General features: G+C 42.7%; 1 long non-coding RNA gene across 1 annotated transcript in view; it reads left to right on the forward strand.

Annotated features, from left to right (window-relative positions):
• LOC143925402 (uncharacterized) overlaps positions 1 to 25179 on the forward strand; it is a 118674-nt gene that overhangs the window by 61020 nt on the left and 32475 nt on the right. The window contains exon 2 of the long non-coding RNA XR_013261967.1: positions 1225 to 1503. This is a non-coding gene — a long non-coding RNA (uncharacterized LOC143925402). The remainder of the gene's footprint in view (positions 1 to 1224; positions 1504 to 25179) is intronic.

The following is a 25179-nucleotide window of genomic DNA, read 5'->3' on the forward strand; positions in this document are numbered from 1 at the left end:
CCTGGTGCTAACAGACCCTCGCTGGGAGGTTATCCATAGTTTGTAGATGCTATAACTTTCATGCAAATCAATTAATATACACTTATTGGGATTTTTTGAAAACCAAAGGCCAAATTTATGAATAAATGTGATTTTTTTTTTAATTGGATATGTTTTATAACAGAAAGCAGAAAATGTAATTTTTTTCCAACTTTTTTGTCTTTTCTGTTTACATAAAAGAAACAAAAAACAAAAAACAGTGGTGATCAGTTAAAGTAACACTGTGCTGAATAGCAAAAAAATGCCCTGGTCGCGAAGGGGGTAAAACCTTCCAGAGATCAAATGGTTTTCATCCACCAGCTCTGTGATGTCATCATGGAGGAGTAGAAGAGGACTCCAGTGGCAACCTGTGAAGCTCTGGGGAACTCCATGCCCAAGAGGGTTAAGGCAGTGCTGCAAAATAATGGGGGCCACACAAAATATTGACACTTTGGGCCCAATTTGGACATTTTCACTTAGGGGTGTACACACTTTTGTTGCCAGTGGTTTAGATGTTAATGGCTGTGTGTTGAGTTATTTTAAGGGAACAGCAAGTTTACACTGTTATACAAGCTGTACACTTACTACTTTACATTGTAGCAAAGTGTAATTTCTTCACATGAAAAGATAGAATTAAATATTTACAAAAATGTGAGGGGTGTACTCACTTTTGTGAGATACTGTGTGTGTGTGTGTGTATATATATATATATATATATATATATATGTGTGTGTGTGTGTGTATATACACACACACACACACACACACACACACATATATATGTACATTTTATTTCTTTAACATTCTCATTATTTCCCATAAGAATTTTGTTCCTAAAAGGTCCAGTTTACCCGTTTAAATTCTACAGCTGTCAGTTCAGAACTTGTCCTTGAGGTCTGTTCTCTACCATCAGTTTTAAACTTTGCAAGACACTAATTCACTCTTTGAGAAGTCATTTAATTTTTAAATAATCGTCAGATTCCCTAATTCAAAAATGTAAAAATGTGCAGCACCGAGATTCATGACATTCTTGAAGGTTAATAATTATGGTCAATGTATTATAACTGAATTAAACTTGATTACTGGAATGATGCATCAACATGATAACTGTTTTAAGCGTATCCAAACACAAGAACAAAAATTTTATGTATTGTAGCTTACCAGTCTTCGGATGTTGTGACAACATTTGTTTTATTTTTTTTTTAGGCTTCCTCCTACCTGCTGGTTCTGCAATCTCTGTCCTTCATGCACTGTATCTATATATGAGCAGTTTGGTCATTCAAAGACAGGAAGTGTGTTATGGAATACAGAACATCTCAATCTCTCCTTACCTTCATAAAATGGGGGGATGTTCAGTTGTCTACAAAAGCATTCCTGGCACGTTGAGGAATGGACTCCACTTGACCTCTGAAGATATGCTTTGGTATCTGCCTCCACCGGCTTACCTCCTTCCCATAGTGCTTCCTGGGGCCTTCTCTTCCCCAGGTAAGTGACATCAACACTCAGCTATCCACATGATATAAAAGAAGACATAATTCACAGACCAGGCCACCTTCTTTTTTGCTTCTCCATGGTCCAATTCTGATGTTTACATGCCCATTTTAGGTGCTTTTAGCTGTGGACACAGGTCAGCATGGGCACCCAAAAAAAAATTCCCAGCTCAACTTACTGACTAGCCTGCTAACCAACCAAATTTCCCTCTCTAGTATGCGTGAAAAACAGGGGTTTCGTTTGCAAACATGTGCAAACACATGCGTAAGCTACAGAGCCCCGTCAAGGTACTCCTAACGAGTACGCGCTATATGTTTAAATTTAGTTTTTGCCCAAAACTGTAATGAGTTTTGGGGCTTATTGTGCTAAATTGTATTTTGATTTTGGGATGTATAGAAGTTCTGCCTGGTCATAGGTGGGGTTTTACACTTGTGGGAGGCTATAGAACACAGTCTGGTTTGACGCATTGGGTACCAATCTCTGTCTCAGAACTAATCAGTGGGAGTTTGTCTCACTGCATAATCTGGGAAGGGGTACTTAAGGTGCCAAGGTCATGTGGTTTGGGTTTCCGGTCAAGAAGTTATTGCTGACTCCATCGTCCCGGTCCTCCTGACCAGCCCCCAGGGGCCCTCATGGCCTGGGATGCGGATCCATCCGTTTCTGAGCCTCAGAACTGGCTAGTTCGAGGCACAGTAACTGGAAGGAGGATTCTAAGGTGTTTCGGTGCCGTCTCCAGTTTTTGAGAGCCCAGCAACTCTGCATGCGACCAGGGGAGGACTCTTCGGGAAGAGAGCCACGCACAAGGCTGGCTGCTCAGTAAGAGCCTGGAAGCTGAGCTGCCATGGACATTGATTGAATCCACAATTCTTACAGTATCACCGGACCGGCTGAAAGATTCTGGTACAGTAAGAAAAGTTCCTACTTCTACCCTTCCAGTTGTAACTAAGTTTCCAACCAAGTCTGTGTGAGAGACTTTGACTTTAAACCCAAAACTTAAAGATTTATCCAACAGTTAAAGAGTCCAGTTGCGAGTGGCTGTTCCCTGGATTGTGTAGAGAGAGACTGTATTTGAAGTCAGCAGTTCCAAGCACCTGAGCTAAACTCTACCCTGATACCCTCTATCCCCAACCCAATAAAAATCCTAACAAGGAATTCAAGTGTCGGTCTCTACAGTTACTGGGTTATCAACCCTGGGTATCCCTAGACAAGGACAACGAGTACGAGCTGGAGGAGGTAATCGGTAAGCCCAGAAAAAATTCAGCCGCTCCTTCGGGGGTCAGTGCTACATAAGTCTAAATTTTGAAAGCCTCCACGGTGGAAGCACATGCATTATAATGGATATGCAGAGAGAAGGTGAGCCTGGAGGGATCCCACCCCTCCTTAAAGGCACAGAGCGCACTGGACACCTAGGATATAGCATGGGCACCCTGACTGGTCTGCAGCTACACAGCCGCAGATGCAACAAATTGCGAAGCACTGTGTGTTTTGTGTGTTCTATTGGAACCAGCATTTTGCAACTTGAGTTACAGTAACTCTTCTATTGGACCACACTACACAGCCTTCGCCTCTCATATGCATCAGTGAGCCTTGGCCACCCATGACCCTGTCACTGGTTCATTTTAATTCTTTGGATCACTTTTAGTAGGACCTGAGTACTGCAGACCTGGAACATATCACAAGAGCTGTAGTGTAAGAGAACTGCTGTTTCGCTCCGGGCACATTTGCACACGCATGTGCGCACAAGGGACTGTACCAATGCGCGCTGAGGTGCACGCCGATGTGCGCGCGCGTGTTTGTAAGTGCCCATCCGCGCTCCCTTTGGCCTATTTAAGGGGCACACTGACTTGTAGCAGATGCTGACCGATCTTCAGCTGTTCCTGTTTCCATTCCTTGTGATTGCTGCCATTTCCTGCCTGATATCCATTGCTGAACCCTTGGCTTGTCCTGACCTTGCTTCTGGATTCTATCTCTAACTACTGGCTCCTGATTTCAGCTTCCTAATTGACCCTGCTACTGCCTGATGATTTGCTACCTTGCCGCCTGCTTCCGAACCTGGGCTATTCCTGTGACTACGCTCCTGTCTTCTGTTTGGCTCCAAGCTGTCATCTGGGTGTTCCTGCGACCTGCTGTGACTTCCTGCATCCCCAAAGTCGCATCACCTGCTTCCTGGCTACATCTGCAGGCACTCGTGTTCCTCCTTTTCCTTGGGTCCTTCTGTCTCCATCATCAGCGGGACCCGGGTTGGAGATACAAGGGAGGCCGACCTCGTCACTTCAGACTCCGAACAGGTACGTGACATGTAGTTTTGGGAATGCTCTGACCCACTTGACACTAGCCATTCCAGTTTGGCCTTGTCAAAGATGTTCAAATCCTTACGCTTGCCCATTTTTCCTGTTTACAACAATCAACTTTAAGCACAACATGTTGCATCGCTGCCTAATATATCCCACCCACTTTCAGATGCCATTGTAACGAGATAATCGTTATTCACTTTACCTCTCAATGCTCATAACGTTATAGCTGATTGTTATATATTAGACTATACTCCAACTCCCATCCACTTATGTTTGACCCAACAAGACCCTCACTGATGATAAAAGAGAAGAAGCAAACAAACAATATCTTTTTTCACGGATGATCATCTCTTACATAATATAATGTGTGTGGTTCAAACATGCTCATATTTTCCTATCTTTTTACATATATTGCATGTCACGGTTTCTTTATAAAAAGTGGGTCTAAGGTATAAAAATAGTGATATACACCCACCAGCCACTTTATTAGGTACACCTTGCTAGTACTGGCTTGGACACCCTTTTCCCTTCAGAACTGCCTTAATTTTTTGTGGCATACAGTAGATTTAACAAGGTGTTGGAAACCATTCTAAGCCCTTGTACACACGGTCGGAGATTCCAACTGTGTGTGGTATGCATCGGACTGTTTCCGTCGGAATATCCGTCGGACCCAATTTTCCAACTTGCTGGAAATATTTTCCGACAAACTGGTCCGATCGGACATACTCCGATCATGTGTAGCCTACTCAGACGGACAAGGTGCCATGCATGCTCACATTCAAATTCCGACATGGAAGCGCTCGTTCAGGTAAAACTACTGCTCGTAAGCGATATAGCACATTTGTCACGCTACAATGTTAAAAATTCTTTCATGAAGCGCATTCTCTTGTTCTTTACAATGCTGCAAGAATGAACTTCTTTTGATGCTCATAGTCACACACACTTCTCCCGAATGTATTTCATTACACATTTTTAACCATTTCAGCAATACAATTTTAGTTTGCGTCACATCAACACAATTTTAGATTTTGTTTATTCTTTTTTGGATGTTTTTTTTTGGATTTCCTAAAAATCTCCTTTAAAGACAGTTTGCTCATTTCTCCTTTTTTGGGGTTTTTTTGGTGTGTAAACTTACCACAACAACATTATTCTATTTTTGATATTTTGTTTTTCTTTTTTAATCTACAGGAGGTTGTTTAGTGTTGGTACCCCTAGTTATTCATTTCACTTTGTTTTTTTGAAATGTACCTGCCTGCTCACTAATAAACTGGCCTTTTGGAAGGAAAACACATACGCAAGTATTTCTTCAAAAAAAAAAAAAACCTTTATTTTGGTTTCAGTAACAGATAAAGAGGGAGGCAGCAATGTTGAAACTGGGGAGATTAGCGAAGCCTTTGGCCCCCAGGGCACACATCAACTATTTAAACGCAAAAATTGGTGGCCTGAGGAATACATGTCTGAGGGAGAGAAGTCTGGTCTTGAAGTCCATGAAACCCGAAACAGCAGCAGATGACATCTATGTTCCCAGGCTGTGGTACTACAACAGGCTGCATCTTCTGGCAGACCAGACTGAACCCAGGTCATCACACTCGGGTCTTCCTTCCACGCTTCCTTCCAGGCTGTGGCTGTGGTGCTGAAGGTGTGGCAGAAGGAGGAGAAGGAGGGGCATGGGCCAAACCACACAAGTGTGTTTCTTGTGTCATTTGGCCCAACAGACCCTTGTTGAGGGTGTGGAGAATAACCTCCTCACACAAGATCTGTTGCCCCTCCTCCATTTTATCAAGCTTGCACGCAACCAAGGCGTGGTAGGTGGGTTATGCTTGGAGTGCCGCAGAAGCCTCACCAATCAGCCTCAGGGCCGACTCCTCAACATTCCCCCCCTTTCTCGCCCTTTTGCGTGGAAGGCGGAGGGGAGGGACCTGGCATTCAGTGAGGCTCCTTTGGCTGCCCACTGCCTGGCTGCCGCTTACCCCTGCCTCCTCCTGGCTGCCACTTTCCACAGCCACCTCCTGGCTGCTGCATTCCACACCCTCCTGTTCCTGGCTGAGTTCTTCCTGTGTATGAAAAAGGGACATAGTTTGAGTTTTTGGTTCATCAAACACACACAATTTTCACATCAACACTGTTGCAAATTGTTAACCAATAGAAAAGACTATCATTCTGTGCCCCACATTTTTCTTTCTTGTCCCAAAGGTTTTGGCCACTACTGTCTATTAATATGTGAAACACTTTCAAAACTCAGCAATTAGTGAGCAAAAATCAACTTAACATCATTCATTTATACTCCCAAAATATGTACAACAATACTATATCTGGTTCAAGCTGGGCTCCCCCAGTTCTTCCTGAGTGGAAGGCCCAGGTTGGGCGTCGGAAGACTCATCGGGTATGGAATGGAGCATAGAAGAATGTGTGGAAGGAAGAGTAGAGAGGGATTCTCTGACCTCAGCCTGGTCTGCCAGAAAATGCATCCTGTCATAATACCACAGGGTGGGGACATAAATGTCATCTGCTGAAGCTCCAGATTGCATGGACTTCAGCACCTTGCTCCTCTCCCTCATATATGTACTCCTGAGGCTACCAATTTTCTTTTTGAAATAGTTGACGTCTGCCCTGGGGACCACCGGCTTCACAAACTCAACCAGTTGCAACATTGCTGCCTGCCTCTTTTGTTTGTTACTATATAGTGGGTGTGTTGCTTGCCACAGGAAGGGCATGTCTCTGTATTTATTGATGAACAGAGGGCGGAAGCTATGGTCGTTGAAGCCGTCCATAATGTCTGCAAGACACAACACAAGACAAACCCTAATGTCAGTCTAAACTCCACTAATGCAGGCCTCAATCTAGAAGCAGTGTAGCCTAGTGATGTACCAAGTTCAAAATGTTACCTTCGTTTGCACGTTCGTCGCGTCAGCTTCTCCCTCTGTTCACCGATCGTACGGACGACACACGCGTGTTGCATTTTATATACAGTGCGCATGTGTGAAACTCCACCCGCCCCTGACGTTCTTTCTAGACTATTCCCCGCCCCTTCGCTTCCGGCGCAGTGGGGAGAGCACATGGCGGAGAGAACGCAGGTGTGCACTAATAATAGTTCTACTAACGAGGAGGAGGGTGAGGAAAGCCCAGAGCCTGAAACGTCCCGATCCAGGAAGAGAAGATTTAAGGCCTCAAATATGTCTTTTGGAGAGATGTTGGAGATGGTGGACATATTGAACAGGACCGACTATGATGGGAAGTATGGACTTTATCCAAACTCAAATATCAGAAAGGCCAAGATCATGAATAAAGTTGTGAAGAGTCTTCATAAGAATTTTGGGGTACGGCGATCCAAGGATCAACTGAGAAAACGCTGGTCAGACCTGAAACTGAGGGAGCACGAGCAGTACATAAGGATCAAGCGTGTTCTTGACAAAAGTAAGTAGTTGTTTGTTCATATGATTATTATTGCTTGCATCCTGCTCCATGTGCTTTGATTTCATGTTGTGCAGTTTAAAATGGCCACTTTCAAGTTCATGGTTTCATTCGTTCGCAGGAAACATCGTTCTGCAGGTAAGTATTCCAGCTGAACACAGTGTCCCCAATAATGTTATGACCTTGAAGCTCGGCCAAAATAAACAATTGTACAACACTTCCAAACAATGTTTCATATTGTTAATTCTGCCCTCTCTGTGCTAATTCTTTCTTTTTTTCTATTCTCATAGAGGAGAGAAGACTCGGCAAGTATGAGGACACCAGGGACCACACCCCTCCCAAAGAAGGGCAACTTCCAAAAGCAGAAACAGAGGAGCAGGAGGAGGAGGAAGGAGAGATCGTGGAGGTTGGGCAAATTGTCACCACAACAGGTGAGTGTCAGAGAACACAGCTTCCGGTAAGTTCATCAATGTATGTCACCATATTTTTATTACATGGTGTGTTTTTTTGCTTTGTTTTGTAGGTGATGTGGAAGAAGATTCCCGTTTTACCAGTGAAAGTCCCCAGATCCTGATTGGGGAGATAATGGGGTGCAATCGGGATTTGGAAAATATACAGCAAAACATCAATGATGTTAAAAATAAAATGAAGAACATCATTGATGTTTTGGGGAGAGTGTGAAACACACAAAACTAGATAGGGTTTTATTTTTGATATTTTAAACAAAAAATGTTGTATTTCTCGAAATTACAAATTTGGAAGATGCACAGAGTGTGTAAACATGCGCTATCTCCCATCATGGGGGATCAATGTATGTGTTTTGTGTAAAGTGTCTGAGATGAAGGGGTTGCAGCCCCAAAGCATGTACATTGATCCCCCATGATGGGAGATAGCACATGTTGACACACTGTGTGCATCTTCCAAATTTTGGATTTTTCAGGGATGACACCCCATATGATGAAGGCAATATCAGCCCAGTTTGTACATACTCATGTCTGATATTGTCTTCACTTTTCAAAGTTGAACTTTGTAAGTTCCTATGTTCTGTATTTTACGGTTTGATACATGCCTGTTTACACAAAAACACCAAGTAAACCAAATTTTGATTAAACTCTGTTTTTGATACACACAATTTCTTGGTTTGTTGTAAAAACCTTTTTGAAACGCACATGTGAATGTGCTTGTATTAAAAAGTTTAATTATCAACAATGTGTGGCTTCCTTTTTCATTGCACCAAAAATGTATTTGGAGTAAAATTTTGGTTTGTGCTGAGAAGGAGTGTGATTTAATAAAGGCAACTCCACTTTGCACTCCAAGTGCAGTTTCATGTGTACTTTTGCAGTGCACTTGTAGTGCATAGTGGATGTGCCTTTAGTAAAAAACACCCACAGTGAGGTGTAAATTTGGACAATCATGCCATTTTCCTGCCATGGTGCAGAAAATGAGCACGATTTTGGTCAGTAATGCACTACATTCATTAGTTACAAAAACAAGGTGTGTGTGTAGCAGACCCACAACATAATAACATTATCTGAAGAAGAGACTGTCCCCTCATCTCGCTCTGAACTTGGGTTTGCACTGTTGTTGAAAAAGGCACAACTTGAAAAAACCTAAATATACCTAGGAGACACCTAAAACCAAGCCAAGCAGTAAATGAAGGAGTTTCAGAGAAAAATGTATTCTTAAAATGCCGCTCAGGCATTGTCTGGCATATCAATGGCCCCCCCTACCCACAAAGTAGTCCATGTATTGTGTTCTAACCTCACGGGCGTTTTGGGGGGGCAAGCCAGGATGAGCAGGTTCAAGGCCCGTGAGGTTATCTTCATATTCCAGCAAGTCTGCTTCTTGTTGGCCAACTGAGACTGCATAGTTCACAGAAAGTTTTTTCATAAAATTGTGCAGAACACAGCACGCCAGCACTATGTGATTCAGTTTGTATTCCGCCATGTGAATAGGCATAAGAAAAAGGCGGAACCGGCTGGCCAGTATACCAAAAGTGTTCTCCACCACTCTTCGGGCTCTGGACAGGCGGAAATTAAAAATCCTCTGCTCTGGGGTGAGGGTCCTCATGGGGAAAGGCCGCATCAGATGGTTCACCAGGGCAAACGCCTCATCCACGACATAGACGAACGGGAGTCCTTCCTGATTCTCCTCTGGGGGTGGCAAGCCCAGACTGCCACTCTGGAGACGCCAGTAGAACTCCGTCCGTACGAAGACTCCACCATCCGACATCCGTCCATTTTTCCCAACGTCCACATACAAAAAGTCATATGTCGGAGACACCACCGCCAACATCACGATACTATGAAAGCCCTTATAATTATATTAGTACGACCCCGAGTTGGGTGGTGGGACGATGCGGACGTGCTTCCCATCTATTGCTCCTCCACAATTGGGAAAGTCCCAATGACTGGCAAAGTGGGAGGCCACAGTCTGCCATTCCTGTGGCGTTGAAGGACACTGTGGAGTGAAACAAGAACAACAATTTGTAATTTGACAAATCAACATTGCAAGCAGATTAGACACCAACATTTATGGTCAAAATTAGTATAACATTTTGGGAACTGAGTATTTAAAGCCTAAAGTCTAAGGTCCCCTTATGAGAGTCATCACCCCCCCATCCCTCCCCCACCCCCCATATCCCCCATCTGATGGGCCCTTGCTAAAAACCTGTTTAGGACAGGTAACCCTCTCCACTTGATTGAGAGCTGAATGGCTAAATAATGTGTGCTACTTTGGGAAGCCCCTCCTTAGTTACACTATTGGCAGCCCACCGGACAGGTAAGAAGTGTCATAATAACAAAAAGAAACCAAAATGGAAGCACTTTTTGGCATTATGCTATTACATATCAAGATAATTACCGTATTTATCGGCGTATAACACGCACTTTTTTCCCCTTAAAAGCAGGGGAAAATCGTGGGTGCGTGTTATACGCCGATCCCCCGAGATTCTGAGCCTCTGGGCGGCTTTCAGCCGCCTTCGGCTCTTCAAGGCGACTTTCGGCCGCCTTCGGCTCTTCTCGGAAGCTTTCGGCTGCTTCGGCCGTTCTCGGAAGCTTTCGGCCGCCTTCGGCTCTTCTCGGCGGCCGAAAGCTTCCGCCCGCCTTCGGCTCTTCTAGGTGGCCGAAAGCTGCCCGAGGAGAGCCGAAGTCCCGCCGAGAACTACCGCACGCCGCCGAGATACACATCCGGCTCTGTATCTCGGGCTGCAATGGGGGACAAGGCTGCAATGGTGGACAAGGCTGCATAAGACTGCAATGGTGGACAAGGCTGCAATGGTGGACAAGGCTGCAGATGACACTGATGGGCATATAAATGTAAGTTTTTTTTTCCCTTAAACTCCCCTCCTAAAAGTTTTTTTCCTTAAAATTCCCTCCTAAACTTGGGGTGCGTGTTATACGCCGGCGCGTGTTATACGCCGATAAATACGGTAATAGGTTAAAAAAAAAAATTGCAATTTAAAGTATTGAGGCAGGCCCTTGCACTACATGCTTTGGTGAATTCGTCCATAAATGTGGGTATCAAAAAGGTAGGTATAGTGTGTATTGGGTTTGGTAAAGTCAGCAGATAGAGGATTGCTATCAGCTGAGCTAGCAGTTGGGGGGAGGGGGGTTCTTAATGAGTTTGGCACAACCCCCCCCAAAAAAAAAATGTCACTCTGCATGAATTGAAGCACACACATCACATTTGTAGACATTTTAGGGGGTGTTTAGGGGAAAGCAATACTATGGAGCTGACAAAAGACATTGGTAAGTGACTAGACCAGGGATATGCAATTAGCGGACCTCCAGCTGTTGCAAAACTACAAGTTCCATCATGCCTTTGCCTCTGGGTGTCCTGCTTGTGGTTGTCAGAGTCTTGCTTGGCCTCATGGGAATTGTAGTTCTGCAACAGCTGGAGGTCCGCTAATTGCATATCCCTGGACTAGACTATAGTTTTATGGGCCAAGAAGAGCATGGTGGTGAAGTTAGTGAGGCAAATATGCATGAGGACAAAGGGGCAGAGCATATGAACTAGAGCATATTGCAATGATGGTAATTAGGGAATGAGGAAAGAAATGCAAGACATTAGCAATCATGAAGTACATAGAATGTGATGTTAAAGGATAAAACTTACCTTCATATAGTCCTTCTGCAGGACCTGAATGATGGCAGAACAGGTCTCTGGAATAATGATCCCCAGAGCCTGGGGGGAGATGCCTGTAGAGAACTTGAGGTCCTGAAGGCTTCTCCCAGTCGCCAAGTAGCGCAACGTGGCGATGAGCCTCTGCTCCGGAGTGATGGCTTGCCGCATGCAGGTATCCTGCCTGGTGATATAAGGGGTCAGCAAAGCCAGCAGACGGTGAAAAACGGGGTCCGTCATCCGGAGATAATTCCTGAAATCATCAGGATTATTCTCCCGGATCTCACGGAGCAAAGGCATGTGCGAGAACTGGTCACGCTGGCGCAACCAATTCTTGGCCCACAAACGCCTCCCCTCCCTGTTCATGGACCGGGCTTGTGTCAAAGTAACAACCCCAACACGAAGCCCCTGCACAGCACAAACTCTACGACGAGTACGTAGACGAAACATGGTTTGAAAACAGTCGGCTCGTCAGAATGGACACCAGAAAGCACCGATAAACAGCAAGGCCTGAAATAATGACCTGAATAGCAGAAGCAAGCAGACAATAAAAAATGCCTTTCAAAGCGTACTATACCAAGATATAGTCCACAATGAGAAACAAATACTTACTGACTGCACGCACTGATTATCAGATATGCAAAGACAAGCACAAACCGAAGAGCAGTAGCTATCTGAATCACAAATCTGAAAAGCGCGAATCGTCTCTCACCAAACGTCTACTAACACGAGATCAGCAGAAGGAGCCCAAAGGGTGCCGGACGTGGTGCTGAACTTCCCTTTTCTAGTCCCCTCGTACACGGCTTACGTCACCGCATTCTTGGCAAGCGCAAATTCCGACAACTTGGTCTGACCGTGTGTATGCAACAGTTTCGGACACAATCCGTCTGACAAAATCCAATGGATTTGGTTGGCAGAATGTCCGACCGTGTGTATAAGGGCTAAGAGATTTTGGTCCATATTCATGTGATAGCATCACGTAGTTGCTGCAGATTTGTCGGCTGCATATCCATGATGCAACTCTCCCATTTCACCACATCCCAAAGGTGCTCTATTGGATTGAGATCTGGTGACTGTGGAGGCCATTGGAGTAAAATGAACTCATTGCCATGTTCAAGAAACCAGTGGTAAGATGATTTGAGCTTTGTGACATGGTGCATTATCCTGCTGGAAGGAGCCATCAGAAGATGGGTACACTGTAGTCATAAAGGGATGGACATGGTCTGCAACAATACTAGGTGGCGTTTAAACAATGCTAAATTTGTTCTAAGGGGCCCAAAGTGTGCCAAGAAAATATCCCCCACACCATTACACCACCACCACCAGCCTGAACCATTGATGAAAGATTGAATGGATCCATGCTTTCATGTTTACGCTAAATTTTGACCCCACCATCTGAATGTTACAGCTGAAATCAAAACTCATCAGACCAGGCAATGTTTGTCCAATCTTCTATTATCCAATTGTGGTGAGCCTGTGTAAATTGTAGGCCGTTTCCTGTTCTTATCAGACAGGAGTGGCACCCAGGGTAGTCTTCTGCTGCTACAAGGTTCGATGTGTTCAATGCATTCAGAGATGGTATTTTGCATACCTTGGTTGTAATAAGTGGTTATTTGTGTTACTGTTGCCTTTCTATTATGTGGAATCAGTCTGCGCATTTTCCTCTGACCTCTGACATCAACAAGGCATTTTTGTCCACACAACTGACAACTGACACACTTGTGTGTGAAAATCCCAGTAGATCAGCAGTTTTTTAAATACTCAGACCAGCCCGTCTGACACCAACAACCATGCCACGTTCAAAATCACTTAAATCTCCTTTCTTCCTCATTCTGATGCTTGGTTTGAACTTCAGCAAATCGTCTTCACTGCATCTAGATGCCTAAATGCACTGAATTGCTGCCGTGTGATTGGCTGATTTTAAATTTGTTGCCAAGCAATTGAACAGGTGTACCTAATAAAGTGGCTGGTGAGTGTATAGTTGTGGCCAAGTTACTAGTGGGTCTAAAAATGTCAACTGGTAATGGTTGTAGACAAGTCAGTGGATATACTATCCAACGCTAGCCAGAAGAGATTTATCAATAAATATAGATTGAGTTATAATCTATGGGCATGTAACTAATTCGAAAGGTTAACTAACCAAGTGCACCAATCAAAAGCCTACTTTCACAGAGAAGCCAATAAAACCTTCACTTTAGGTGAACTGCTGGATTTACCTAGCGGTTCATTGGAGTTGCCTTCATTTTGAAAGAGGGCTTTTCAGCATGTTGCTCTAAACACGGTCCCATGATTGCCATTTATTAAACATGCTTTGCTTAAAACCTAAAAAAAAGTGCAAAGCACCATTAAATATCTGCTTTTCAAAATACTAGCTGCCCAGTACACTGATGATCTAATACCTTCAATGTTTTCAGAATCTCTCTGACTTTCCTTATCTACTTGTTCTGGGTCAATGAATCAAAATTAATTGGAAACATTCAAAATTGAACTTTATGTAAAAATTAAATAAGGGAAGCTAGGAGGGCTTTTCATTGCAGAGATATACTATGTCCCTTCTGGAATAAAGGACTCTTACCTGCCTGTTTGCTCTCTTAGGCCCCTTTCACACTGGGGCGCTGTGAGCATCGGTGGTAAAGCGGTGCTATTTTTAGTGCAGCTTTAGGCCTGTATAGCGCCTGAAAAAAAGCGACTCCTTTCACTCCAGTGTGAAAGCCTGAGGGCTTCACACTGGAGCGGTACGCTAGCAGAACAGTAAAAAAAGTCCTGCTAGCAGCATCTTTGGAGCGAGTGAAGGAGTGGTGTATTCACCGCTCCTAAACTGCTCCTACCCATTGAAATCAATGGGGCAGCACGGCTATACCACCGGAAAAGCGGCGCTTTGCAGGCGGTTTTAACCCTTTAACCCTTTTTGGCCCGCTAGCGGCCGAATACGCCGCTAAAACGATGGTAAGGCCGCTTTACTGCCAACGCCCGCACCACTCCAGTGTGAAAGGGGCCTTACCGTTGTTTTAGTGGTGGTATTTGGCCGCTAGCGGGGTAGTTTTAACCCGGAAAAGGGTTAAAACCGACCACAAAGCGCCGCGCCCCATTGATTTCAACGGGTAGGAGTGGTGAAGGAGCGGTGACTTTTTTTTACCGTCCTGCTAGCGCACCGCTCCTAAACTGCTCCTACCCATTGAAATCAATGGGGCAGCACGGCTATACCACCGGAAAAGCGGCGCTTTGCAGGCGGTTTTAACCCTTTAACCCTTTTTCGCCCGCTAGCGGCCGAATACCGCCGCTAAAACGACGGTAAGGCCGCTTTACTGCCAACGCCCGCACCACCCCAGTGTGAAAGGGGCCTTACCGTTGTTTTAGTGGTGGTATTTGGCTGCTAGCGGGGTAGTTTTAACCCGGAAAAGGGTTAAAACCGACCACAAAGCGCCGCTGCCCCATTGATTTCAACGGGTAGGAGTGGTGAAGGAGCGGTGACTTTTTTTTACCATCCTGCTAGCGCACCGCTCCAGGTATATGCCGGAATAAATGAACTCCATATGCATGTGCGGGAGTTATGTCATTCTGGCGCAGCCAAACAAGATGGCTGAAGATCCTTAGACGGGATGAAGACTGGGCAGATGTTATATTGCTGTAGGTCAAGTGAGTATAATTCAGCTTTCACCATAACAATCAGGCAATTGGTAGCCTTCGTATCTTTCTAAGGACAAGCTTACTTTAAAGCCTAACTCATCCAAAAAAAATTTTGTTTGACACCTGTTCTAGGACATGAGGCATGGGCAGCTTAAAAAAAATTGTCAAAAGTTCTGACCCTTTCATACTTCACAAACTTCAAAAAAATTGGAATTGAATTAGAACAGAGTCCTCCATACTTGTGTTTTCCCCTAAAAACTGAAGAAGTAGGCATGATAAAATCTTTCTTTTGTTTAAAAAGGAAGAATACCTCAGTTTCCAGATAGACCAGGAGATAATATTTTTGCCGGAGGTTTGTTTGTTTGATGCTGATAATATATTTCCCTACTACAGCACATTGACATTTGGTGAGATTAAATGAGACAAATTAGTATAAATGTTCTAATCTGTTTTCTATACCTTTACTGTATACATCTGCAAATATGTTCCATCAAACCGCTGAAAAATGTCACAGAATCATGTGCCGAGAGAACAGAATGCCGAAAATGGCCCATTAATGATTTGCAAAACAGATGTCTGCAAAAATGTTAGGCTCGTAAGAGCATAAATTAATAGACAGCACTATGAAGTGCACCAAGGAAGCACTTGCAGTTAAAGTAATATTATGAAATGAAAAATGCGGAAGAAGTCAGCAGGATGGCGGCAGGTCACATCAGTGCTGGGAATGAAGACATATTTGCAGAGAATCGAGTGCCACCAATTTTCTGTTGTGTTGGATGGAATATTAGACCTTTTGGTCCAATGTTTGGTAAGTTACAAAGCTTGAGTGATGGATTCATTAAATTCTAACTCCAAGTTTACTATGACTTTAATTAGTTTGTTTGAACCAAGCTGACCCAAATGAACTATTTCCTTTATTAACATATGTACCCAACTGGGAGTGGGACTTCTTGCCCCATTCTTGGAACAAAATTGAGTCAGGCCGAATTCTGCTTAGCCAATTACAGGAAACTTTATTTTATGAATGAATACAATGCTTTTTCTGATTGGCTAAGGTGAAGAGGCAGGTGGATGAAATTGCAATCTCCACCTCAGCCAATCAGAGGAAGCCTTGTATTCATTCCTAAAATACAAAGCTTCCTATGAATGACTGAGCAGTGCTCAGCCTGACTCAATTTTGTTTTGGGAATGAGACGGGTAGTTACATACAGCTGCCAGAACACAGCGCTATATATTGTATGTTGACGATGCTAAAAACAGCTTATACAGCACTCCCAGTGGGTGCATCTGTTAGAAAAGGAAATAGTTTGTGCTAGCTTGGAATGAACGATTTAAAGTGGAACTTCACTCTCTCAATCAACATGGACTATTTTAGGGTTGAAAAAGTTTTTATTTGGAACAACATTGAAAATACGAAAGGATGACATTAAATAGTGAAAGAGGTAGCGAGCCTGCTCAATGGCTATCACCCACAGCTAGACCCATATCAATCAACAATATCATATAAACGTAAAAGTGCATTGGTGAGAGTCATCGGACAATACCATATAAATATAAATACAATATAAATACCATATAAAAGGAAATTCAGTTCCAAAGTTCTTATAGGAAGAAGAGTAATACACAAAATAAAAAGACAAGAAAAACCAAAAGAGAAGTGTGAAGCAAGAGAAGAGGGAAACAGTAAGAGGGTTGGGGAGAAGAATTCTGCTGGGGAATCAGCCCACTGAGAAGATGGAAGGAAGAAGGACAATATCCTTTCTGGAAGCCCTAAATCAAGGCAGATGTGAGGGTGGCCCTTTTGGGGCCGAGAGCATAGTTGCGAGGGCATCTGAGGAGAAAAAGTGGAGCCAAACATAGACTATTTTAAATCCTTATTCTACTAGCATTAGTAAATAGATAGGAAAGTGTATCATATTTACTTGTTTTAAACTTTTTTTTTACAGTTCTTTAGTTACTTTCTGGTTTCCAGACCTAGGCAAATGATGTCATACATCCCATGAGTCTTCAGGAGGGGAGGGAGGGTTCCCAACGCAGCCAATGCATGTGTTAAGGGCAGATGGATTCCAGGAAGTAAATGCTACATGAATCATCTGCCCTTACTCAAGATGGCAACTGCCGGAAATGCCAGGGGGTGCTTTTCAAAATGATTTCTCAGCAAAATAAGCATGGAGACAGGAATGGATGGGGGAGTTTGCTTTAAATATCAAAAACGAATTAAATAGCATTTTTGATTTGTGGTGCTCAGATGCAGTGCAGTTCCACTTTAAAGTCTTTTCCGCCGCTTGTTGAAATTACCATATAAACACACAGACTGCAAGACATGGGTTTAAATGACCACAGCAGCCCTTTATTTAACTACAAAACAATTAACAGTTCCAAATACCAAAAGCTCAAAAAAAAAATACCAATAAATAATATTGTAACTGTTGGTTATGAGAAGGGGTCTTTGGTGTCCACTAGCCAAAAAAGGCTTGACTAGCCAGCCCATCATGCTTTGACTATAACCAAAATATGATTTTTGAATAGACTGACTCAAGAGAATTTGTCATCAGTAAGTTTAAATTTGTTAATTATAATCTAATTAATTAATTAGTATCTAATAATAAACACTTTGAGTACATAAGTTCTTGAATAATTATTTGCATCGTCTGGGTACAATGCTGAGACATGATAACTCTTGACTCCATTAAGCTTTCTGTTACTGAGAGACAGATTTAAAGTGGCCCTAAAGTCACAATTTAGGTTAACTTTAGAAAAATGCTGAGATGTTACAAAGGCGAACCTAATGCATCCCAAAGGGTAAAAACATACACGTTGGATGGAAAAAGCAGTTCCTGCAGTATTCTGTTTACAGTTCACATTGCAAAGCTGTGGCAACTTTATATAATTAAATAAAGTGAACTAATGACGTTTATGGGAGGGATAATTAATTTATTTGTGCACTGGTGCGCAGTCATGTTGGTATAGGAAGGGGCCATCCCCAAACTATTCCCACAAAGTTGGGAGCATGAAATTGTCCAAAATGTCTTGGTATGCTGACGCTTTAAGAGTTCCCTTCACTGGAACTAAGGGGCCAAGCCCAACCCCTGAAAAACAACCCCACACCATGATCCCTCCTCCACCAAATGATTTGGACCAGTGCATAAAGCAAGGTCCATAAAGACAAGGATGAGTGAGTTTGGCGGGAGAAACTTGACTGGCCTGTACAGAGTCCTGACCTCAACCCAATAGAACACCTTTGGGATGAATAAGAGCAGAGACTGTGAGCCTGGACTTCTTGTCCACATCAGTGCCCCACCTCACAAACACGCTTCTAGAAGAATGGTCAAACATTCCCATAGACATACTCCTAAACCTCATGGACAGCCTTCCCAGAGGGGTTGAAGCTGTTATAGGCCTTTTGAGACAATGTACTGATGACTGATCATACAAAGACAAAGTTGTTTGATCACCATGTAAATGGGAAACTGTGGTCTACTCACAACAACTGTGAAATATTGTGGTGGAAATGTTATGGTTTGGGGTTGGTTTGCTGCTTCAAGACCTGGGTAGCTTGCTAACATTGGGGCAACGCTATATCCTGCATCATATCAAAGTGCGTTTGATGAAAAAGTGAGGCCCTCTGTCCAAATGTTGAAGTTGAGTCATTCAGAACAATAATGACTTGAAGCACTCTAATAAATCCCACCAAAGAATGGGTCAAAAAGAGGAAGTAGAGGATTATGGGCTTTCGCAATCAAAGCCCTAATTTGAATCCCATTGACATTTTGTTGGGGGGTTTAAAAAGGGTTTTTCACGCAAGGAAACAAGCAAATATCTTGTAGGTGAGGGAATTGTACATTGAGTAGTGGTCAAAAAATCCCAGAAGTCAATGTCAGAGACTGGTAGGCTTAAAGGAAATGCCTCTCAAAAGCAATTTCTATTAAAGATAGATAACAACAGCTAGTAGGGTATACCTACTAATTCCATAGTACACTAATGCCCTGTACACACGTTCGGACTTTCCGACGGAAAATGTGCGATCAGATCGTGTTGTCATAAAATCCGATCGTGTGTGGGCTCCATCTGACTTTTTCCATCGTAATTTCTGACACACAAAGTTTGAGAGCTGGATCTAAAATTTTCCGATAACAAAATCTGATCGCTTAGATTCCGATCGTGTGTAGACAATTACGACATCCAAAGTGCCACGCATGCTCAGAATAAATTACAAGACGAATGCTATTGGCTACTAGACATGTGTATTCGTTTTCATCCAAATGCATTTTGTTGGAATTTCAGGTATTTTCTTTATCGTTTTAACAAACGATAATGAAAGTACAGAATCCGAAAAACGAAAGATCCAACATAAACAATTGCTTTATTTTCATTTTCATTGTGACAACAGATCTATATAGATAGGAGATTCGACATGACACTGACAATAACAATCTGTGTCTATCAAACCTGTGGTCGAATGTGCCTAACCTTAACTCTATTAGTCCAAGATTATTCTACATAGAGAGAAAAGATTTGACATAGAGAGAAAAGATCGCTGCTGGAATTGGGTGGGGAAGTAAAATAAAAATAATGATGATGATGAATGTTATTGGCTGATTGTAACCAAAGAGGAGGAGCAGTAAAATAGATAGAACTAAGTACACACGTACAGCCAACTTACTTTCACTTACGATTGCTATCAGAGAGACACACACACTCAATCATTTCAGAAGACGGTCAATCTTAGCTGGTCCGTTTGTCAGAGAACCTGAATTATTTAGCAATTAAGCATAAGCACAGCAGCAGAACAATAGTGAAGCAAGCTACAGTTCAACTTAACTTTTTCATAATAATCTGCTGCTATTGTGTTAGTGTTGTGAACCTGATACTGATACTAGTGTTGCTAGTGTTGTGATAGCCTCAGAGGCTGCCCCTGTTGTGGGGGGGGGGGGGGATTTATTATTATAGATTCTCTATTATTAATTGAGATTCTATATAGATTCTATATACCCTATCTTGTTGTCTGTCTGATCAGTGATCACTGTCACCAGTCCATTTTCTGTTTGAACTATATACATTCAATATGAACGAAAAAGATTAGACAAAGCCACAAAAAACATACAAATGTCGAATCTTTGGCTTATGGTGTCTGTCGAAAGTTCTAAGAAGATTCGACGGAGCAGCTAAACTATACAGAGTCATACAGTTTAGCTGCTCCATCTAATCTTCTTTGAACATTCGACAGACACCATAAGCCTTCAATGACCGATTCGACCTTAAAGCGGGAGTCCGTCGGGAGTCCGCGTTTTTTTTTTTTTTTAAAAGCCAGCAGCTACAAATACTGCAGCTGCTGACTTTTAAAATAGTGACACTTACCTGTCCAGCACGCCCACGATGTCGGCACCTGAAGCCGATCTCTCGATCGTCTCTCGGGTGCTGCCGCCGCCATCTTGGGTATGGGAATCAGGAAGTGGAGCCTTTCAGCTTAATTTCCCGGTTCCCTACTGCGCATGCGCGAGTCGTGCCGCGCAATAAGGATGGACCCGCTGCCTCTGGGATCTGTATGTTTCCCAGCAGGCAGCGGGGGACTTTCGGAAAGTGGCGTAATCTACGCCCCTTTCCGCAGAGAGCTATCCCGGAAGTGGGTGCACATACCTGTACTGTACAGGTACCTGCACCCCCCTCCCCCCTGAAAGGTGCCAATTGTGGCGCCGGAGGGGGGGGGGATTCCAATGAGCGGAAGGTCCACTTTAGGGTGGACCTCCGCTTTAATTCATTTGGATTTTCGGACGAATGCAATTTTTTACGTAAAAAAAATAAAAACAAATTTTGGGAGTAACGAAATAAATTTATTTTTCGGACAAAAACAAAATTCTGAAACAAAATATTTCAGTGTGCACATGTCTATTGGCTACTGGCCCGTTTATAGTCCTGCCGTACATGTTCTACGTCACCGCGTTCAGAACGATCAGAACTTTGTGCAATCGTGTGTATGCTAGTTTGGGCCAAAATCTGTCAGAAAAAATCCGACAGATTTTGTCGCCGGAAAGTCCGACCGTGTGTACAGGGCATATTACATTTTTTTGATATTTTTGTTGAATAAATGCCTAAAAAGTCACTTTTTTTTCCTGTGCTCTTTTTCAAACACATATATCACCTTTATCTGTAGGCACTGTCTGAATAAAGATGCAATGTTTGCCTTTTAAATATGTTAAAAAAAAAACAACAATTTCCATGGGATGTACTTAAAGCAGTAGTAAACCCAAAACTAAAAATTCTAATATTGCACCTTACCAATCATTAGATGTGGTGAGTGTATACGTTCTCTTTTTTTTCCATATATTTTCACCAGGTGATTTGGCCAGTAACACTTCCTGTATTCCAGTGCCCCCACTCTAGATGAAGAAGAACATGGTGGCACAGGAAACAGAAGCATTGTTAATATGGGGGAGGGGGCGTATCAGCTGTACTAGCATATTTAAATACACTAACACATTGAAGCCAATCTCCAGCTAATACTAAGCAGACTTTGTTTTTTCTCTTAGGATATAGGTTTTATATAAATTAATACACGCTGATCATCATAAGCACCCCTGCTGATACATACTGTATACCCAGTAAAGTGACTGGCCTCAGGTGATACACAGAGATTATACAAATTCTCTTACGTAAGCTGCACCTGTTTATCTGCAGTCGTCTCTTCTCGACAGCCATTCAAAGTCCAGAATTGATGAGCTTGTCTGAGCTGTCAGCAAAAAAGGGACGAAGACCTGAAATTACACACTGCAGTGCTCAGTAAGGAGAGTTCTGGGAGCTTATTGGAGGAATGGGAACCCCCCTCCCCCCCCCCCCCCCCCCCACACACACAGCACACAGGAACAGAGTTGAGGCTGTAAAACTGGCAGAGCTCCCTCCCCTGTCACCGTTTTTTCTTGGTGTCAGGAAAACTTTCATCTTTCATGCTAATAGCAGAGAAACGCATAATTTAGAAATGACGGTGCCTTGAGGTTTCTTCAGGGGTGATTTGGCAAAATGCCTAAAAATTTATTAAAAATTATATACAAGCCAATAGGTGGAATCAATTATGCACCATTACGACTTTCTAGACACTGACATCCTAACAACCAATTACATAATCAGTTAATAAGGATGTCTGTTGCCTCCACATCATCCTAGTTTGAACCTCCTGTGCCCCTCTCCCTCAGCACTGGAGTGGCATTAGCTGACTGATGGAAAGAAACTGAGGGAGAAAAGAAACATTGGAATACTAGTCAATACCAGTGTGCAAAGTGTATTCGCTTTGGAAGAATAAATTACCTCTAAAAATGGATGTACTACGTGTGGATGTTGCTGCGTTGTGTAAAGCTTTTAGAATAGTTTTTTACATTTTAGAATGAGGTGCTTCAAGACTGTCCATATTTTTAAAGGGTGCCTTGAGATTGTCTATAGTTTTAAAGGGTACCTTGACTCAAAAAAGGTTGGGAAACACTGCTATAGAGCACCCTTTTTCAACACAGAGGAACCCTTGAAATAAATTTCCGGTCTCAGGGAACCCCTGTTAAAAATGCCTATATCTACAACCCATCATACAGTAGTGTGATTGTCAGTAGGTAGAATGTTCTTTGCAGCTGTGGTCATTGGGAAGAATTAAACCCTTACCGATAGCCAAAAAGATCAATGATGTCAGTGGGAACTTATCTGAGAAGCAGAAATTGCTCAAGGAACCCCTAACAAGCTCTGGATGAACCCTGGTTGAGAAACCCTGCTATAGAGGGATGTTCTTTGTTCATATTTAACGTCTGAGGTTTACAACCACATTAACATTGTCCAGTTGGTGATACACAATCTGCTAGGTTATTGCATACTATGCTATATTCTACTTTCATGTCTCACTGCTCTTCGGGTTGCCTTGGCTCACCATGGTGGTGTGTGTTTGCATCCTATGCTCATTCATGACATTGTGAGTCACTATATATTCCTTTTTTTGTTATACTCCTTGTATTAATTGCTGGTACTTATTGTATGTATTTATTTTAATTTTACATAGAGTACCTACCTGAAGCTCCTAAAGAAGCTCGCTAGCGCGAAACATGTAGAGCATTGAGCTCTTCTACCTCTAACATCGACCTACACCATGCCCATTTTTGATACAGATGATTATATCTATACAAGTTTTATGCTGAGTAGGGATAAGCCCATGGTTCAAGTCAAACATTGGGTGTTCGTCTGTTCTAAAATGAACTGAACATATGGGGCATTTGAGGAAAATTTGAGTGCATTGCTGTATCATGATTGGCCAAAGCATGCACCTGACCTGCATGCTTTGGCCAATCACAGCATGCTCTGCTGAGAGAGCCATAACCTGCCAAAGGCAGAGTGCTTTTGGCCAATCATGGCTCAGGGGGACTAAGTCCACACCCCACATATAAGGCTGCTTACAGAGCAGCCGTGTGTAGTGTTGTTGGCGTGCACAGAGAGCTTGAGTGGCAACTGGTGAAGCTCTGGTGAACTCCATGCCCAAGAGGGTTAAGGCAGTGCTGGAAAATAATGGTGGCCACACAAAATATTGACACTTTGTTTGTGTACTTAGGGGTGTACTCACCTTTGTTGCCAGCAGTTTAGACATTAATGGCTGTGTGTGGAGTTATTTTGAGGGGACAGGACATTTACACTGTTATACAAGCTGTACATTCACTACTTTACATTGTAGCAAAGTGTCATTTCTTTAGTGTTGTCACATGAAAATATATAATAAAATATTTACAAAAATGTAACTTTGTGAAATACTGTATATATACTGCTGTTCAGATTATATCGTGCCTGAGGGCCTGGGGGACTTCCACCCCATTTAAAAAAAATTGGGTGTGGGGTTCCCCTTAATATCCATACGAGACCTGAAGAGTCTGGTATGGATTTGGGGGGGGACATCCACACCATTTTTTGGGTGTATTTTTATCTATATTGCTGGGATCCGACAATACATTACAGCCGCGAGCAGTTTTAAATGACATTTTTTCCCTTTAGAAATTTAATTTTTCTGTGGCACTGTTATAAACATGGGAAATATGCACTACTTTACAGGCATACTAAGGACACCCCCCAGGCATGAAATTTAAAGTAATATTTCATTTTTATTGTTTCACTTTAAGCATTATTAAAATCACTGCTCCCGAAAAAACTGCAGTTTCTTAAAACTTTTTTTTGCATTGATAGATGTCCCCTGGGACAGGCCCCGGGTGCCCAAACACTTTTTATGGCAATAACTTGCATATAAGCCTTGAAGATGAGCACTTTTGATTTTTCATATTCGTGTCCCATAGACTTTAAAGGTGTTCATGTGTTCAAACTAATATTTTGCCTGCTCGCATGATCTGCTGCGAACCGAACTGGGGGGTGGGTGTTCGGCTCATCCCTAATGCTGAGTTACAGTGTGGCCTAAGGGTGGTTGTGGTGATGTGTATGTGGTTGCTTTTCTAGCATATGATGATAGGAATTTTAAACTGCACTTGTTTGCCAATTTTATAGATTTTTGTATCAATAGACTATTATATATTTAGATGACTGTGTATATTGTGGTGCCTATAAAGTCGATCTAGAGTTCACTTTGACAGTTTACCTTCAATTAAGGATGTGGTGCCTGTTTCTCTTTGTACCACCCTGTGGGGATGCCCCTCTTTCAAGTTACACTTTAACGTTGGAGTATCTATCCGCTGGGAACCATGCATGTAGCAAAACACTAAACACACGCTTTTTTTTTGGGCTGGCAGCGGCTAGAACTAAATTTGTAATATAACATCTTCTGCAACTAGCAGTTGGACACCGACAATTGCAGTTACTATAGATGTTTTGGAACCTTCTGCAGATTGTTACAGGTGTCACCAAACTTTTCTAAGTACAGAGAACATTTGGGACACAGCCAAGGAGGGACTGCAATGTACAACTCATTGGCAGATCAGCTCAGTACCTGTCAGGAAAAATTAATCTATTTGCCCTCCTTCTATTCTGCCTGTGACAGAAAATATAATGAACTTTTTATTTTTATTACGGGTAGGAATCCTCCTTAGTCCCGAGGACAAGTTTAAAAACTGACTGACTTAAAAGGCAACTTCTCTACTAATTAGCCTTGGTTAAAAACTTACTTTGGAGTGTAGTTCTGGCCTTTAGGCGATGTAGCTGTCAACTTGTGAACCTTTGTTCCCGTGCCAGGAATGGATAATGTTTTCTTATAAATTAA

This window comes from Lithobates pipiens, unplaced genomic scaffold (assembly GCF_037356315.1).
Source record: "Lithobates pipiens isolate NorthernLeopardFrog02 unplaced genomic scaffold, aLitPip1_a1.2 Scaffold_22, whole genome shotgun sequence".
NCBI lineage: Eukaryota > Metazoa > Chordata > Amphibia > Anura > Ranidae > Lithobates > Lithobates pipiens.